Source organism: Protopterus annectens, chromosome 3.part0 (genome assembly GCF_019279795.1).
Source record: "Protopterus annectens isolate FY-2018-M chromosome 3.part0, PAN1.0, whole genome shotgun sequence".
NCBI classification, from domain to species: Eukaryota; Metazoa; Chordata; order Ceratodontiformes; family Protopteridae; genus Protopterus; species Protopterus annectens.
This window is the reverse complement of record NC_056731.1, coordinates 759,286,140-759,303,106: the sequence shown is the minus strand read 5'-3', so window position 1 is coordinate 759,303,106 and position 16,967 is coordinate 759,286,140. Positions and strand designations below refer to the sequence as shown.

The 16,967-nt window shown below is 44.0% G+C and overlaps 1 protein-coding gene across 4 annotated transcripts in view; it reads left to right on the top strand.

Annotated features, from left to right (window-relative positions):
- GALNT1 (polypeptide N-acetylgalactosaminyltransferase 1) overlaps positions 1-16,967 on the top strand; it is a 1,910,365-nt gene that overhangs the window by 804,026 nt on the left and 1,089,372 nt on the right. The window lies entirely within an intron of this gene.

The window sequence follows — 16,967 nt, the reverse complement described above, 5'->3', positions numbered from 1 at the left end:
TCTTTGACAGCATTTTCTTTCTCTTGTTGTATAACCTGTTTATGCTGGATGTCGACCTGTTTTTTTTTTTTTTGTTCTTGAGGATTCTGATTTAATCCATTCAGGTATGGCTGAGTCTATACACTTGTATAGGCGTTTATAAAAGGCATTAGCATACTCCTTAGTATGGGAGTCACTGCTGTCGGTGGTTTGAAAATATTTATGCCATCATGTCAAGGCTGTAGTTTGGTTCAGAGAAATTTTTAACCTTTTTGCTTGGGGGGGGGGGGGGGGCTTAGTTGTGATTACTTCAAACGAAACAGATCTGTGATTTGACCTAACCAGGGAGGGCCCCACACATGGGATGGTGCAGCAGTCTTCCATGTTGGTAAGTACTAGGTCAAGGATATTTCTTCCCCTTGTGGGTGTGTGCACTATCAGTTTCAGAGCATTTGTGTTAAAGTCCAGAAGCCTTAGGGAAAGCTTGTTAGTGCTTGTATATGTTGTCCATTTGATGGAGGGATAGTTGGTCACCCATGGCTAGGGTGTTTGGCTGTATTGTGAGTGACTCAAGTAGGTCCAAGGTGGCAGTGTGGTTTACCTGGTACATGGTGGGGGCCTATAGCTAATAATGATATTGAGGGGGTCTTTCCAATAGTTAGCTGGACTTGGTTGGAGTAGGCTGTAAGGAGTTTTACTGTTTGACCAGTCTTGAGGTGTATTTCTCTTTAATGAAGATGGATACACCTCCCCCTTATTGGTTCTTTCACGTTCATTTTGTGGTTTGAATGTGTGGAAGGCATTGTAGCCTTGTATGTCCGGAGAACTCTCTGCGGCCTTGAAACATGTCTCTGATACTGCACAGACATTTGCGTTTTCCAAAGTAAGGAGTGCTTCCAGTGAGTGCAGTTTCTGATTTAGACTCCTAGCATTAAGCAGCATAACCTTAAATTTGTCTCTAGAAGATGTTTTTGTGAAGTACCGTAATTTATGCAGAAGACAAGCAGGTGATCAGGATGAAGTCAATCTGGAAAAGGACGGAGTTTGTCCACAGACTAATTGTAGGTGGTCCGACACAGGACAGCTTCCACGGCAGTGCTTTGTGTCCACCAACGAAGTACTGGAACTGTTTCTCTGTTAAAGCACTGGAACTGTCAGTCTGTTGAACTAACGTAGTAAGTACTAGGGATCCCTCTGTAATATTAACTGCTGGTAACAGATGTATGGTCACAGTCACTGGCCAAGGCTCGCCACTGAAGAAATATATTTCTTTCTTTTCTGAAGAAATGTCAAGCAGTGGTCTTCATTTCTCCACTGAAGAAAATGAAGAAAATGCCCGAAAGTGACCAGACAAACTAATAATTTTGTTTCAGTACGTTGGCATTTAAACAATGGTTGACATACACTGTGTGGTCTATTTCAAATAATGCTTTATTTAAATTTTTGTTTGCATTTACACATGCCAGTTTGGGTCAGAAAGGGAAACGGGAATCATCAACAGTGCTGGCAAACCCCGAAAACATGCTCCAGTACGAGAGTTATGAACATTCATTCCCAAAATGATTTACAGGGAAAGTTTAGTATTGTCAAAATCAAAGCACATAAAAATATACAGGAAAGGCTACAGTGAATGCTTTGGCAAATGCAAAACAAAGCAAGCAGCTGAAACAGGCGAGTGTCTAGACTCACATAACTGTTTTACAGACGGTCTAAATAGCATGACAGAAAAAACAAAATAATGTTTTGGCCAGGCAAAATGTTATGTTAAAGCAGTTCCGTCACACAGTTAATGACATCCTGCAAGATGCAGCTTCAAAATCAGTTTCTGCCTGCCAGACAGATACAGACTCTGAGATTAAGCCAGAGTGCTAGACAGTTTAAAAAAGTATGCAGTATTGCAGATGCACAAAGGAAATATACAAAAAACAGCTTTTGTACACTACATGGTGAAAGGAAGAGGATGTAATACATGGTCTGATATAAAACAAACTGGGAACACGAGCAGCTTCTGCTCCACCAGGGTTACAGACAGATATACAACAAAGTTCAGAAAAACAGGTGATATGTTTTACTTGTAAGAAAATAGGTCACATTAAAAAGAATTGTCCATATTACAAAAAATGAAAGAAAAGTCAACTTCCTTTTTTTTCTATAACAGGGTGCATTTACAGTAATGCCCACAGCTATATATGTTATAAATATCTAACATAATTGTTCTTGCAAAGCAAGCGTATTGTTTTGAAAACTGTTGTTTGGCCTTGCACATTTCCTTTCACTGTACACACAGTATATTGGGGAAAAGCATTTTCATTTACACAGTATCTATCAATTCCCACTTTTCTATTTAAGACCCATGAAAATTGTAAGACAATTTACAACAGAATATGATCTTTAGTACTTTGAATCCCTTGGTCTGTTGCAACACACGAATCCCTTGCATTTAATGCTATTTCTTTAAAGAATGTTACATTACCAACAACTGTTACTTGATTAATACTTTTAATTTGCACAATATCTATCAATTACTGTTTCTGTAAAACAGAATGCACATTAATGCATTATTTTTTTTTATACTAGAAGGGTCAAACTAGATAGTTCAGGTTGGCAATGTTTATGGAGGCAGTCAATAAAAAATGATTGGCCCTGAACTGTTAGAAGACATGTTTGTGTTTTGCTGTGGAAACCTTTTTGTGTTATTGAGTGACCTACAGGTGGGCAAAAATTGAAGTCTTGAGCCTTAGTTGCCCGAGGGTCAACCTGCTGACAGTCGGAGTTCCTCCATAGAAAATAACAGTCTGTGAGTTCTACCAGCAGTGATGACTTTTTTGAGGGAATTTCACTCTTCTTTGAGTTAGAGCGGTATATATAAGTTTGGGGGTATAGGGGTCTTGCCCCTCACCTCCACATCATGGGGTGTGGGAGGGGCTTTCCCCATGGAAACACATTTAAAAAATGTCTTATTTGTTTTTTGGGTTTCTTTTTTCTTTGGCAAATACAGTTTGAGGATTCCAATCCTTGGCGCATTCAGTTTTTGTCCTGTGATACTGGAAGCGTTACTTTTTGCACATATTAAATGGAATCTTTACTGCTTCAGCCCAAAGTATGTGCTTTTGGTTTATATTTGATTCTGCGTGACATTAAAGTAGATATTATGTTATATTTCTCTGTGATATTGTACAGTGTTTGCATTTTCATAACCGCATGTAACTGAACTGAGATATTCATAGACTGTTACTAGGCTAATGACCCGGGGGGCCTTTCTAAGCCTAGCCAAGTTTTCCCAAAAGAATAATGATGTTCTGCATCCAAATAGGACATTGAGGGTCAGGCATTTAGAAGCTACCTCTGTCTATAAGGGACATGGGTGCCAGGCCCGGTGCAAATTTCCTATTCCCCCATCCACTTGTCTAGGTTGTGCTTAAACTGAATAATAGACAAACTCAGCTTCACATGGATGGGAAGCTTGTTCCACAGGAGGGGCAGTCTCTAGGACGCACCTCTCTCTCCAGCATGTTCTGTTTAAGTCACAGACAAAATTCAGTTTCCTAGACCTTGTATTTCTTGTACTCTTTGACTTATGAATATGTTCATAGGTTCATACTAGCTATCTGCCCTAGGGCATTTATAAGCCCAGCCAGAGTATGTTTGGCTTTCGCCACCCATTTTAAATTAATTTTGCTATGCCCTTTTTCGAGGTTAGTATACTGTGCCTCTGTCTAACAGTGACACAGAAGTGATACCCGGGGTAAACCTATGATCTCCCATCCACTCATCAAGATTCCTCTTGAAGAGAGTCAATGAGGGACTCTGCCTAACCTGGACTGGGATTTTATTCCATAGTGAAGGGAGCCTCTGGGTTATGAATCTGTCCCTCCAGCATGTCCTATTTATTTCAGTGCTGAGGTTCAAGTCTCTCGAGCGTGTAGCTCGATGGGATTTGGATTTTTTGAGGTGCAGCATGTCCCTTAATTCCGGGTTGGACATGGCCTTATACGTCAGGCACAGGTCACCTCTGAGCAGGCGGTATGCCACTGAGTAGAGCTGGAGTTTTTTTAACCAGGCAGCATATGGCATCTGTTTGAGCCCTTTGATCCTCTTGGTGAGGTACTTTTGGGGTCTTTCCAGTTGCTGCAGGTGTTTGGTAAGGTACATCCCAAAAGGGGCATTGTACTCTATTATGGGCCTGATGAGGGATGAGTAAAGAGGCACGAAGACCTCCCCTAATCTAGATGTGAATCCCTTCATGATTAGGTGGGCTATATAAAATGTTTTTCTAACCACTTTGGCCACGTGGTTGTCAAATGAGAGATTGCTATCAACTTGGGTCCCCAGGTCCCTAATGACTTCTTCTGTACTTAATGGATTACCACCTATGTGGTAATTTGTGGCACTTTGTTTTTGCCAAAGGGATGACTATACACTTTTGGCATTTAGCTTGAGGCCATGGCTCTGGCACCAGTTGTCTGTTTCTATGAGGCCCTTTTGGAGGATGCTTGTGTCGGCTGGAGAGTCAATTATGGCCCAGTTTGCAGTCATCTGCGAACTTGGTCAGCCACAGTCCTTCCGTGTTGGCCTGTACCTCCGAGAAATATATACCAAACAAGAGAGGTCCCAGGACTGAGCCTTGTGGGACGCCACTTGTAACTGGTTTGGAGTCTGACATGGCTCCAGCAATTCTAACCATGTGGGTTCTGTCCTTGAGCCAGTTTGCAACCCATCTAGTGACATAGGGGTTTATATTTAAGCTGGTGAGCTTATCTATAATGCCCGAGTGGGATATTGTATCGAAGGCTTTTGCGAGGTCCAGATAGGCTGTGTGGACCACCACACACCACCACCATACCAATGTAGGAGATTCGTAAGTGTGGGGTTTGTGGATGCCTTGTAAGCCAGGCATAGATCACCCCTCAGCAATCTATAGGAGACTAAGTATGGAGGCAAAGGGCTTTAAGGCATTATGCCTACTTTTTTTAAATTTTCCCATAGCATGTAGTTCCTTATGTTGCTGTGTGTGTGTTTGCTTAGTTATTCACGGGATTTGCAGAAGGTATTTACTTACAAAGTTGCTTGCATTTGCTATGGAATTCGCTGGGGTGGAATTACCTTCACTGGGACTCTTTGCTAGGCCATCATAATGCATATGCATACTATGCCATTATGGGAGCGGTCTGTGACCTGCCATGAGTAACCAATAACTAGTGCCGTCTAAATTTGCTGTATGCTGGGCAGGAGTCACCTACCTTCACTAACGCAGCCAGAACACAATGATGTGTAAAATAATATATATTGCTGTCTTTTGATATATGTTGTCAGAATGTCTTAAGGATCTTTCCAGAATGTCTTAATGATCTTTCCAGAGCCCCTCCACACCCAGTGTTCCACCCACCTCGGTATACTTTCCAGACTACACCCTCCCTTCTGCAAATTTCTGGATCCGCCAGTGGTAATCAGCTGACCAGACTGAACCCCCCCCCCTTTTGCAGATTCCTGGATCCGCCACTGGAAACTGTCTGGCATTGGGTACTTAAAATCAGTTTGATTACAGCATTCACATATTCTGACATTCCAGATTTGTGCTTTGAAGTTTGTAAGAAGGGAGCTTTTTTGGTGGATTGACCAAATTTATCTGAATCCAGGTCTCCCATTTTTCCTTCCAGCTCCAGCACAGTCTGTAACAACAGACACCTCAGACTTTAATTTGAGCAGTGCCTGTGGGGATAAAAATGCAGGGTCTTTGGAACAAAAGAGACAGACCAGAACACAAATGTGAAAGAGATGTTGGGAGTCATAAATGCTCTCAGGTGTCTTAATCTTCTGTGGTCCTTGGGGCCATTACAAGTGATTACAGACACCATCACAATGATATAGTACATAAAGAGTAGGGGAACCAGATCTTGCCCTCCGGGCAGAGTAACCATGGTAACCTGTGTTGTAGCTTTTCAGCATAATCTCTCACTATTGGCAACTTACAGTTGGTCAGAGGAAAACTGTGTGGCAGACAAGCTGAGCAGGACAGACACAAATAAAAACTGAATTTGGGGGGGGGGGGGGGGGCTTTCAAGAATTGATCCAGCTGTGAGGAATACTTTGGTTATGTATTTTGCTTCCAGTCCAACTATCATTTGGTAAATCTCCATGCAAAAAGGCCTGGAGAACAGATGTCTCCTCTTTTCCTTGGATAGGAATGTTCTTGCATGCCTTTCCACTAATATCCAGGATCATCAGAAAGATTCAGAAGGACTTTCCAAAGATCATTGTGGTGACTCCCTTCTTTTGGAAATGGCCAAGAGCAATTGCCGCAAGCTTCCTCACAGACTGGATCCACTTATACATGATTGTTTGATACGTCCCATTTTGAAACAATTTCCTGCGTGGATGATAGTAGTAATATCTTTCAGGTACCCATTTTCTGAGGACATGCAACAGGTATTAATGGAGTTAGAAAAACTGCTTCTAAGAAATCATATATTAGAAAATGGAAAAGGCTTTGTGGTTGGTGCTAAGGCAAGAGCCAGGACTCTCTTAAGCCTAATGCTTCTCTGGTTCTACAGTATTTATGCAAGTCATCCTTTTGCCTTTTTCACTCCTGCATCAGGATGCATTTCACTCCAATTCTGTACGTCTGTCCATGGATCCCTTCTTTGAATGCAATCCCATCTGAAAATGTTTTTGAAAGGGATGTTGTATACCAAGTCTCCTAAAATTCAGGTGGCTCCCCCTTGTGGTTTGAATTTTGGCTTGGAAGAATTAACTGTTGCTCCATTTGGACATGTTCATCCGGCTAACTTGAAGTTTTTAATATAGAAAGCAGTTTTGTTGATTGCTCTGACTTCTGCAACAGAGTGTCAGAATTGCAGGCTCTTTGATGATGGTTGATGGATCAACCTTATCACATTTTCCACAAAGATAGGGCTTCCTTTAAGAACTAATCCTTCATTTATGCCTAAAGTGATGTCCAACTTTGCTTTGAGCCAAGGTATTCATCTCCCGGTCTTCTTTCCAGAACCTAAAATGAGAGGGAAAGGATACTGTGCTCTGCATATTCACAGGCAACACAGTTGTCTTGACAGAACTAAAACTGTCAGAAACTCTGAAGTTATTTCTTGTGAGGGTGAGAAAAAAAAAAGGCAACCTGTATCAAAGGACACTATTCATATGGTTTCTTATGCTACTAACGTTTGATGTTCTGTAGTCCTATCTTGCCTTCATTCTTACATATGGGTACGGAGCCGATCCTCTGCTCCAACTCGGCCGATTACAAAGCTCGAAGACTCTTAGTTGGCTCGTGGCAACGTAGGTAATCCATAAAGCACTAGTAAGAATCCCCGATCCCGTTTGCTGCGTCTACGAGTTCAGAAGTGCTCTCTTTCTTGGCCGTGGCTAAGTTGGAATTTTTTGCTTATTCAGTTTTCTATAGTGATTGTTTTTGACTATAATAGTTTAATATTAATAGCTTGCAGTTGTTATCTTGTAGTAGTTGGTGTATTTTTTGAATTTTATTGCAAATTGTTGTTGCTGATTGTTGGCCGTTGCTTCCGCAGGCCTTTCCTTACTGGTTTCCCTTCATTTCTGTGTGCTAGTTATTGCTAAATTTTTCTTAGGCATAGCTCCATTTTTTATTTAGGACCTATTCTAGCCTTTGTCTGTTGCTTGTTTGTTCTCTGTCTCGCCTACCCCTCTGCTCAGGGCTAGGCCCATTTAAGTTAGAGGACCTAGTCCTCTATTGCCTTTTTCCTTGTGTGTTGTTTCCTCAGCAGGGCTAGGCCTGTTTAAGTTAGAGGACCTAGTCCTCTGTTGTCTTCCCCTTGTGTGTTGTTTTCTTGAGCAGGGCTAGGCCCCTTTAAGTTAGAGGACCTTGTCCTCTCTCTCTATTACTCTCTGCATTTATTTTTTGTGATTGTTGTTGTGACCGTATGTCTAAGAAGTTTAAAGATCATAAACCTTCGGGTTTCAAAAAATGTCTTTTAAATGTTCACAAAAAATGTCCCTGACTGACGGACACAGTGTTTGTGTTTATTGTTTGGGAGCCATACATCTTCAGGAGACATGTACCTTTTGCCACTCTCTTTTAGTTCCCGGGTTTTCTAGGAAAGGAAGAACAAACTGATCTTGAAAGGTCTCCTTAAACCTTCCTTTGAGGAGGATTTAGCTAGTTCTTCCTCCTCTCATTCCAGGTCTCCCTCTGCTAAAAAAAGAGAAGGTCAAGTCGGTGAAAAGGCAGTCTCCTTCACTGACTGTTAAATCAGGACCTCCAGAGAAAATTGCCAAACTGGACAAACCTTCTACTTCTTTGGCTCCTCTGCCTTTGGAGCCTGTCGAGGTTATTGACATTGAAAGCTGTTGGTGCTGTTTATTGTGGAACCGTTGGTTCCAGCATCCCAACTGTTTGCCTCTGAGCAGAATTCCTCTCCGACACCTTTGGTGCCGTCCATGGTGTCTAGGAGCCGAAGCTTACCAGTCTGCCCCGACAGGGACGCTCTGACCCGAACTACTTCGGTTCCGAGCCTACCTCATGGTGCATCGGCTGAGCTCGGATCATACATCTGTCTCGGAGCCCATCGCTCTGGAGCTGAGGGCTACTTCTGATTCCTCGGAACCGGTGGTGTCCTCGGAGCCGGCGAGATCTGCCTTCGAGATGATGAGCATGCTGTCTAGATCTTCAGCTCCACACGAGTACTAATGCTCTTCCCCTCAAGCTCCGACCTCTGTCTCAGCATCATCTCTCTCTCTCTCTCTCTCTGGACAGCAGAGACCCGCAGCCTCAGGAGCCCCCATTGGGTGGCCCCCAGTCTTCCGAGACCTCCCCAGAATGCCCTTCTGAGGAGCCTCCTGAGAAGAGAATTTGCAAGAGGAAGTACATAGACTCCCCTGATGAGTCCATCAACTCTGACACTGACCTCGAGGAGTCAGAAGGGTCCCCTAGGTCATCCTCTGATAACTCCTTCGTAAATATCCTAGAGATCCTGAAACAGAGAGGCGGCTGGCCCACTGTCACCCCCTCTGATGAGGGGTCAGTGTACCTGAAGGCTTTCGGGTCTCAACCTTCAACCTCTTGGGTGTCTCCACCTTTCGATGAGCTGTTAGATTTGGTGAGTCGAAAGTTGTGGGAAACTCCTGATGCTGTGGAACTAGTCCCCAGAAGGCCGAACAAATTTCTTTCAGCTCCTAGAGCAAAAGAGTTATTGACCAAAGGTGTGCCTGTAGATGCCATGGTGGTCGCAGCAGCCACTAAGAAGGAACTAGCAGAAACTTCATCTGTCCACCCACCAAACAGAGTCTTTAACAATGGACAGATACGGGAAGCGTATTTTTTCTTCAGCGGCTTTTACACTCAGATCAGTGAATTACCTCACCCATTTCACTAGGCTTCAAAGAAATCGCCTAAAAGAGTTAGGAGATACTCTCCAAGGTACTTTAACTGAAGGAGTCCCTGAGAAGGTTGCTGCTCAGTTGTCCACCTTAAACTCTATTGTTAACTCCTCCATGAGACTGATATCTTACGCAGCAGATGGAGTGAGCAGGACAGCGGGTTCAGGAGTTTCCATTAGGAGACACTCCTGAATGCGCTTATGTAACTTTGCGGAGCCCTTCAAATTTACATTTACCAATGCCCCCTTTGACGGTCCCTCTCTGTTTGGACCAAAGGGAAAAAGACACACTCTCCAGATGCGAGCAAGAAGGGAAGACTCTCTGCTGTGGGAGTGTGTTTTTCTGTCCCTTCTAGACCATACCCTAAAGGTCAGAGAGGCAGAAAAATGATTTTTCCCAGACACACAAGGTGATTCCTTCTCCAGAGGCAGAGGATGAGGAAGTAACGGTAGACATCACCCTAGAGGCTGGGGGGGTCGGCAAAATCAGGGTGGCTGCAATTCTTTTCATGGACATCCCTATCAGCGCTCCTGAAGTGGGTCCAGTCAGGGGTCGCTTATCTTTGTACCCAGAAGCCTGACACGACATCACACAAGACAAGTGGATACAAAGAATAATTTCCAGAGGATACTCCATACCCTTTTTTCACCCCCATCTAACCAAAAAAATCTCAGATGTTCCACCCAATCACAGGGATCAAGCAACTGTAGAAGTCCAAAAGTTGCTTCAAAAGAGAGTCATCCAAACCGTCCCTGCAGACCAGATAGGATTTGGAGCTTACTCCAAATTCTTTTAGTGCCAAACCGAACAGGGGACTGGAGGCCCATCTTGGATCTCAGCAAGTTAAACAAATCAGTGAAGAAGTCCAAGTTCCAAATGGTAACACTGCAGTCTATACTCCCTCTGTTAGGGAAAGACAATTGGATGTGCTCCATAGACCTCCAAGATGCGTACTACCACACAAAAATGGACAGAGCATCGATGAGTCATTTATGCTTCTGGCTGGGAGCCAGTCATTACTAGTTTCGTGCTCTGCCCTTTGGTCTCGCCACAGCCCCCAGGGTGTTCACCAAATGCATGGCGGTAGTAATGGCTCACTTGAGACGTGTTGGATTCCAAGTGTTTCCGTACCTGGATGACTGGCTCATGACTGCCACCACCAGGCACCTACTTCTACAAGCCAGGGATTCAACCATCTGAGTCTACACTCAGCTAGGCATTACTATAAATTGGGAAACGTCTGCCTTGTTGCCCTCTCAATATGTGACTTTTATAGGCGCAGAAATAGACACAGTCGCAGTGATGGCTCACCTTCCTTCAGACAGAGTGCAAAATCTAAGACAAGAAATATGCAGCCTGCTTCCCCAACACAAGGTCAAAGTGAAGACAGTGCTCAAACTTCTAGGAACCCAATCCTCTACTGTAACTCTAGTTCCGCTAGCCAGATTACATATGAGAATTTTACAATGGCTACTCTTTTCCCAGTGGTCTCTTCAACAACTGCTTTTGTCTCATCCAGTTTTAATAACGGAGTCTTGCAAAAAGGACATTCGTTGGTGGATCCAGTCCAATCAACTAACAATAGGGAGACCATTCATTCCTCACCAACCCGTTGCTACTGTGACCACGGATGCCTCCCAGATAGGGTGGGGGGGCATTATCTAGGAAGGACAGTCCAAGGCACATGGCAAGAACACGAGGCTCACTTGCATATCAGTGTTCTAGAGATGAGAGCAGTGCTACTAGCGTTGCAAGCACTTCACAACTTTCTTCCTCTAGGGACGATAGCAATCCAGTCAGACAATATGACAGTGGTATGGTATATAAACAAACAAGGGGGAACCAGATCCTACCCACTATGTCAAAAGGCTCTACGTGTTTGGCAGTGGGCAATATCTTCCCAACGCTTTCTAGCTGAAACGCATATCCCGGGGAGAACCAACGTGATAGCCGACAAGCTCAGCAGGGCAAGCTTGATGACTCACGAGTGGTCTGTCAATCAGAAAGTCGCGGAACAGATTTTCCACAAATGGTTCAGCCTTGCGATCTGCTTGCCACCCCAGTGAACACCAAATGCAGCAGTTACTTCACCCCCCCCCCCGGGAGACATCGAGAGACGCACTCGTCCACAATTGGCCCTCGGGATTTCTTTATGCTTTTCCTCCCTTTCCGCTAATATCGAAAGTGATCCAGAAAGCAAAGACTTTGGGAAGCAGAATGATTCTCATCACTCCTTACTGGCCTTGTCAGATTTGGTTCCCTTTTTTCGGGCCTCACCTTCTGGACGATCCATGGACTCTGGACCCAGTACCAGACCTTCTGACACATATGTCAGGCACGTTCAATCCCTGTCTCCACACCCTCAACTTGACGGCATGGCTGCTCCACTTTCAACCCTAGTCAGGCTTCATGGTTTCTCCCCTGCGGTTAAATATATCCTCACATCATCTCGTAAACCTTCTACGAGAAAATTCTTCGCTAGCAAATGGAAAAGTTTTTCTCTCTGGGCACAAGCTAAGAACATAGATCCGCTATCTCCAGTTTTCATTTGGGACAACAAGAACCTAATGTTATGGTTCACAGATTGTGTAGATCATGTTTAAAAGGCACTACCTTACTAAGATCTCCTTTTCAAGAACCTATATCTCCCTGGGATCTAAGTTTTGTTCTTTCAGAACTTACCTCACCACCTTTCGAACCTTCACATATATGTGATTTAAAGTTCCTTTCATGGAAGACCATTTTTCTGATAGCCATTACGTCTGCCAGAAGAGTGTCAGAGCTGCAAGCACTCTGTCAAACCTCCTTACGTGATATTTCATAGAGGCAGAGTTTCCCTTCGCACTAATCCTTCCTTCGTCCCAAAGATTTGTTCACAATGAAACATTAATCAAACTATTGAACTGCCAGTCTTTTTTTCCAAATCATACAAACAAAGCAGAATACAAGTTTCATCAACTTGATGTACACAGACAGTTAAGGTTCTATCTACATAGAACCAAAGAATTTAAGAGATCAAACCAATTATTTATATCTTTCTCTGAGATGAGAAAAGGAATGCCAGTCTCCAAGATAACGTTATCAAACTGGATTTCAAATTGCATATATTTTATTTACTCTTCTAATGGCAAAGAACTCCCATTCAAAATCAAAGCTCTATCCACATCTGCTGCTTTTCAAGCCAGAATTCCAGTGGACAGTATATGTGCAGCAGCAACTTGGGCTACCCCTCATACCTTTATTACTCATTACAAATTGAACTTGGCTCCAAGGGGTAGAGCCTCCTTTGATTCCACGTTTTTTAGGAGTATATTCCCGTGAGCCACCCAAGAAAAAGGTGCTAGGGATGCTGTCCCATATGTAAGAATGAAGGCAAGATAGGACTACAGAACATAAAGATGTTATGCACTCACCATAACTTTCCATGTTTGTAGTCCATCTCGCCCTTCATGCTTATGAACCCACCCACCTACCCCCATCTGTGTATCCGGATCTGGAGACAAGATAGTTTCTATCTTCCTTATGGTTGGAGACCTTTCATCTTTGTTTTTCCTTGTGGAAATACTTTATATCATTTTTATAGACAGCAGCAAACAAGATCTGGGGATTCTTACTAATGCATTATGGGATAGCTACCTTGCCACGAGCCATCTTAGAGACTTCAAGCTTTGTAATCGGCCGAGTCAGAGCCAAGGATCGGCACCGAACCCATATGTAAGAATGAAGGGCAAGATGGACTACAAACATGGAACGTTAGGGTGAGTACATAACGTGTTTTTATACTCACTACAAGGCACTTCCAAGCAGGATCAAGGCTCACCCTGGTAGGGCATTGGCATAATTTGTGGCTTTTTGGAAAAGGTTGGATTCCATAAGTATTATAAAAGTGGCAGCATGTTTCTTTGTACAAACCTTTACAAGTCAGTACAAACTAGATTCCTTCTCCTGGTCTATGGTTGGCTTTGCTAGCACCATTCTCCAGGGGTTCCTCACCCTCATCTTTCTTCCTCCCTTCTCCCAATCAGTTTAAGCTATAGTAGTCTACCCATATAGCTAAAGCTCCTGTAACAGTAATCAAATTATTAACGTAGTACAGTTGTGCAAGTAAATTTACCATAACAGTAGATATTCAAATGGTCAGTACTGTAGTAGTTGCTCACTCCCTCCACCCCCTCCATATTTGTATGTTTTTGTTGACAGGTTGGTGTACAGTTGTTTTTTTTTTTCCTAGGATTGTCTTTTTCGTGGCTTTGGCCTCTCAGTTGGTATGAAAGCTCTGACGGTTTTGGGACTCATATACTTTTCTTCAGCTCTGCTTGAGCTGGTTAATTGTTTAAATGCATGGAAGATGCCCTACAGCTTTGGAAGGTGGCTGGCTGTTATATCCTTAGCAGGAAGTAACCCATATACTAAAATGTTGCACCAGTGATCGTTCAAACATCTACTTTTATGGTAACTTCACTTTTATAGGTTCATAGGTTCATACTAGGCTATCTGCCATAGGGCATTTGTAAGTCTAGCCAGTGTGTGTTTGGCTTTCGCCACCCATTTTAAATGTTTTACTATGCCCTTTTTCGAGGTTAGTTTACTGTGCCTCTGTTTAGCAGTGACACAGAAGTGATACCTGGGGTAAACTTACGATCTCCCATCCACTTGTCAAGATTTCTTTTGAAGAGAGTCAGTGAGGGACTCTGCCTAACTTGGACTGGGATTCTATTTCAGAGTGAAGGGAGCCTCTGGGTTATGAATCTGTCCCTCCAGCATGTCCTATTTATTTCAGTGCTGAGGTTCAAGTCCCTTGAGCGCGTAGCTCGATGGGATTTGGATTTTCTGAGAGGCAGCATGCCCATTAATTCCGGGTTGGACATGGCTTTATACGTCAGGCACAGATCACCCCTAAGCAGGCGGTATCAACCGAGCAAAGCTGGAGTTTCTTTAACTGGGCAGCATATGGCATCTGTTTGAGCCCTTTGATCCTTTTGGTGAGGTACTTTTAGGGGTCTTTCCAGTTGCTGTAGGTGTTGGGTAAGGTACATCCCGAAAGGGGCATTGTATTCAATTATGGGCCTGATGAGGGATGAGTAAAGTGTCACAATGACCTCCCTTGATCTAGATGTGAATCCCTTCATGATTAGGTGGGCTATATAGAAGGTTTTTCTAACCACTTTGGCCACGTGGTTGTCAAATGAGAGATTGCTATCAACTTGGGTCCCCAGGTCCCCAATTACTTCTTCTGTACTTAATGGATTACCACCTATGTGGTAATTTGTGGGCACTTTGTTTTTGCCAAAGGGGATGACTATACACTTTTTGGCGTTTAGCTTGAGGCCATGGCTCTGGCACCAGTTATCTGTTTCTATGAGACCCTTTTGGAGGATGCTTGTGTCAGCTGGAGAGTCGATTATGGCGCCCAGTTTGCAGTCATCTGCGAACTTGGTCAGCCACAGTCCTCCCGTGTTGGCCTGTACCTCTTGAGAAATATATGCCGAACAAGAGAGGTCCCAGGACCGAGCCTTGTGGGACGCCACTTGTAACTGGTTTGGAGTCTGACATGGCTCCAGCAATTCTAACCATGTGGGTTCTGTCCATGAGCCAGTTTGCAACCCATCTAGTGACATAGGGGTTTATATTTAAGCTGGATAGCTTATCTATGATGCCCGAGTGGGGTATTGTATCGAAGGCTTTTGCGAGGTCCAGGTAGGCTGTGTGGACCACCTTCCCCTCGTCAATGGCCTTGGTGACTGTTTCAAAGAAATCAACCAGGTTTAAGAGGCAGGATCTGCCCTTAACAAAGCCAAACTGGGTAGGATACAGTGTCTGTAGGTCCCCAATATCTTTATTTATGAGTTCCATGATATTCTTCTCCATAGCTTTGCAGACCAAGCTAGTCAGGCTTATGGGGCGATAGTTTCCAGGATCCGTTGAGGCACCACCTTTGTAGAGAGGGACCACTATTGCTGTACGCCATTCTTTGGGTACATATCCTGTAGTACGGCTGAGATTGAACAATAGCTTTATGTTGGGGTTCAGCTCTTCTTGGAGTTCATGTAGGACGCAGCCCGGGACACCGTCTGGTCCCATTGATGCTGTGTTTTTTGCTTTGGAGAGGGCGGCTCTCACCTGAGCATCTGAGATGTCAGGGGGGCAGCACTCTGCTGGGATAGATAATTGCTCTTTTGGGGGGGGGGGGAGTTTGCACTGAACCTGTCAGCCAGGATGTTGGCAATGTCTGTGGGTTCAGTGTATTTTTTGTCATTTTGGACTAACTCTGAGCATATCTGGGAGTTTCCACCCAGGTTCCTAACATAACTAAAGAAAGCCTTGTGATTATCTTTAGTGTCTTGTGCAATTTTTCTCTCGAAGCTGGCCTTAGATGATTTTATGAGTGCCCATAGTTTTTTGCTAATACTGATCAGAGATGCCTTCCCTTTTAGGGATTTTGCTCTATCATGCAGTAGCTTCCTCCTTCTATTGTATAGTTTGTTTATGGCTGGGGTCCACCAGACAGGACGCCTGCCTTTGGGGGATTGGGTCTTGGTTTTATTTGGGATTGCATGATCCATGCATTCCTGAAGGTGTTCATAGAATGCATTTATAAAGCATTCTGGGCCATATTTTCCACCGGCCCGGGGGCTTTGAGTAGTGTAAAGTTTGCTTTAGAGAAGTTTTTCACTGTGGTGTTCTGGGCAGGGGGTGTGGGGTCGGGATGTGGATATCCAGTGAGATTAATTTATGGTCTGATCTTACCAGTGAGGGATACACTTCTTTTCTGGAGCATAGAGTCCCCATGTTGGTGATGATCAGGTCCAGTATGTTTTCCCCTCTTGTGGGAGTGGTGACAAGTTGTTCCATACCATTTGAGTTTATAAATTCTAGGAACCTTTGGGCTAGGGTGTTGGAGCTAGAATAATGCTCCCAGTCTATGTTTGGGTAGTCGAAGTCGCCCAATGTAATGGTGTTTGGGGAGACCTTCATATTTTCCAGTGTTCTCAGGAAGGTCGAGTGGGGTTCTTGGGTTTGGGAGGGTGGTCTGTAGCAGGCTATAAACTGGAAGGCAGTTTTACCCACTGTTAGTTGCACATGGATAGTTTCCGATGCTTCGTGCTGTGCCACCAACCTGGAGGTGTGGGTATCTTTGACAAATATTGATACTCCCCCTCCTTTTGTGGTTCGGTCCGAGTTTTGGGGCCGAAAAGTATGGTATGAGGTATAACGTGGTAGTGCTGGGGTGCTCTCGGGAGCCTTGAAAAAGGTTTCTGTTACTGCACAGATATCGATGTTCTCCATGCTGAGGAGAGTTTCAAGTGCGTGCATCTTGAGGTTTAGACTTCTGGCGTTGAGTAGTATTACCCTTAGTTTCTTTTCCCTTGTGATACCTATGAAGGTGGGTTTGTCTTTTGAGTTTTGCCTAAAAAAGGCACTATGGGGGTGGCAAGAACCTTTGCCAATATCCGAAAGCCCAGGGGTGACAGGTGCAAGCCGTCCCCAGTGAAGCAACGTGGCTTGTCGAGCATGTCATCCCAGGCTGATAGGCATTGGATCCCCTTTGAATGACACCAATACTTAAGCCAATTGTTGAAATTGATCATCTTGTCTTCATATTGTTGCATCATTCTTGG